Source organism: Limulus polyphemus, unplaced genomic scaffold (genome assembly GCF_000517525.1).
Source record: "Limulus polyphemus unplaced genomic scaffold, Limulus_polyphemus-2.1.2 Scaffold1926, whole genome shotgun sequence".
Lineage (NCBI taxonomy): Eukaryota > Metazoa > Arthropoda > Merostomata > Xiphosura > Limulidae > Limulus > Limulus polyphemus.
The window spans coordinates 134,174-136,956 of NW_013667536.1; positions in this window are offsets into that span (position 1 = coordinate 134,174).

The window sequence follows — 2,783 nt, forward strand, 5'->3', positions numbered from 1 at the left end:
AAAACATGTACTTTATGTACCGACTTGTTATTCACTAGATGAAACACGTCGTTTACAGGCTCAGACATTATTCTGTTTAAAACACGCAAGTTGTGTACCGACTTGTTATTCGCTAGATGAAACACGTCGTTTACAGGCTTAGACGTTATTCCGTTTAAAACACGCACTTGTGTACCGACTTGTTATTCACTAGATGAAACACGTCTTGTTTACAGGCTTAGACGTTATTCCGTTTAAAACACGCACTTGTGTACCGACTTGTTATTCACTATATGAAACACGTCTTGTTTACAGGTTTAGTCGTTATTCTGTGTAAACCATGTACTTTATGTACCGACTTGTTATTCACTATATGAAACACGTCTTGTTTACAGGCTTAGACGTTATTCTGTATAAAACATGCACTTTATGTACCGACTTGTTATTCGCTAGATGAAACACGTCGTTTACAGGATAAACAAGACGTGTTTCATCTAGTGAATAACAAGTCGGTACACAAGTGCGTGTTTTAAACGGAATAACGTCTAACAGGTTTAGTCGTTATTCTGTGTAAACCATGCACTTTAGTCACACCAAACATGCTCGCCCTTTCAGCCGTGGGAGCGTTATAATGTGACGGTCAATCCCACTATTCGTTGGTAAAAGAGTAGCCCAAGAGTTGGCTGTGGGTGGTGATGACTAGCTGCCTTCCCTCTAGTCTTACACTGCTAAATTAGGGACGGCTAGCGCAGATAGCCCTCGTGTAGCTTTGCGCGAAATTCCAAAACAAACAAACAAACAGTGTATGATCTGAAAACGAAAATTAACGTTAAAATTTGGGTAAATATTCCTTGTGCTTATACATTAGTAGTCTGGTATAAGAAGCTGATGTATTCTGAATTTCAATTCATTTTGATGGGAGATTAGCGGTTCCAATTATTTTGAGTTAATAACAATGTACGATCTGAACAACGGAATTTATCGTTTAAGTTTAGGATAAATAGTATATATATTTGTTCTATCTATACATTAGTAGTTTAGTATAATATATTCTGAGCATGTTGAATTTTAATTCATTTGAATGAGAATTCAGGGTTGAAAAACTCCAATTAGTAATAAATCGAGGTTGTAGCAAAAATTCAGTATTTCAGTTCTTAGTTTAAGTAACGGGGAACTGCTTTAACTGTTACACCCCGCCTATATGGCTACTCTTAACCGAATATCAGAATTAATTTTCACAGTGATAATGGTATTCGGTGATATACTGAAGCTCGAACCTTGGACCTTCCTTACCAGCTCTACATGCTAAAAACTTGGCCGCCATTTAAAAATATCAAAGGAGACGTGTAGTGACGTCATTGCCATCCTATACTGTTCGAATGTCAAATTAACCAGCAGTGTTTCAAGTGTTGAGAGACATTACCTCACACTCTGAATTTAATCAATTAATTACACAATATTACATAACAAGTTTTATACAATGGCTTCCCCACATCTTTATTTAGTAATTCACAAACGCACAAATACATAATACGTGCAACACCTAAAACTCAAAATAGTAATTGTAAAAAAGAAAAAGAGAAGTATATACATATATATATATATATAATCAAACAATTACAATTCACATCTTCATCATGCTTGGTCGTACACTTAAAGCAAATTTAAATAAAACATAAATAAATAAAAAATGTCGTTGGCATAATGTTGTGGTTACGGAAGACACGTGATATCTACGATGCCAGCTTGGTGTTCTAACTTTGCTACTTAGCATCATCAGATGACCAGACAAAACGTAATGAACTTTATAATCGTGTTCAAAGCTACTTAGTTTTATATACCTTTTAGAACCTTGATAAAGTAAACCTCAGTATTTACATACAAACAATATTGGATATTGGGAACTTAAAAAAATCTCTTCTTAAATAAACTGTAGTGAACGGGAATCGTGTTAAATAAATTATTAGATTTATCGAGTTTCTCACTCCCATTAACCGGAAGTGGATAACACTTTTGCTAGACTAGGAGTTATTCATCGTAATAAAAGTACATACTCTCTCTTCCAGTTTCATTTTAAGTAAGTCTGAATGGTAAGATTCCACTTATTAAAAATATAGTTGAATAAATTCTGATTTGTAGTAAATTCAATGGTATGGTGGTGTTTATTAAAATCCATGTCAAGCCAATCATGTAAACTTTACTGACGTAAGAGAAGTTAATAAAAAATCTCCTATATCCTGTTTTTAATATATACAAAAATCATCTATACTGGATGATTCAGTGTAACCAGGTGTGAAGTATAATAGATGGATAGCCCTAATATCTTTCCAAGTGAGTAAACATGACTTGTTTTATTATAATGAATAACAACTAAGCCGAGCCGATACAGGGGATCCGAACCCTAACTGGAGAGAAATTATAAATCTTTTACTGTGCGCGGCTTTTTTTCACTCTTAGTTATTTATTACATGTATATTTTTATAATTTTATTTCGCACAATTTGGTGGACTTATTCCTGTACGCTATTTACAATGGTGAAATAATTCTGTCACATGATATATGTGTGGCATTACTGATTCCTGTACGCTATTTACAATGGTGAAATAATTCTGTCACGTGATATATGTGTGGCATTACTGTTTCCTGTTTAGGCTACAGTCAAGTTAAAAGGTAGCTTCAAGGTTTTCGATACTTCCCTAATATTTTTTTTTCTACTCGCTTTTGAAATCGTAACTATCACTGCAGAGAGTTGGACGTCCGTAAATGTATCGTTACGTATTTGTTTGTCTGTTTGTTTTGAATTT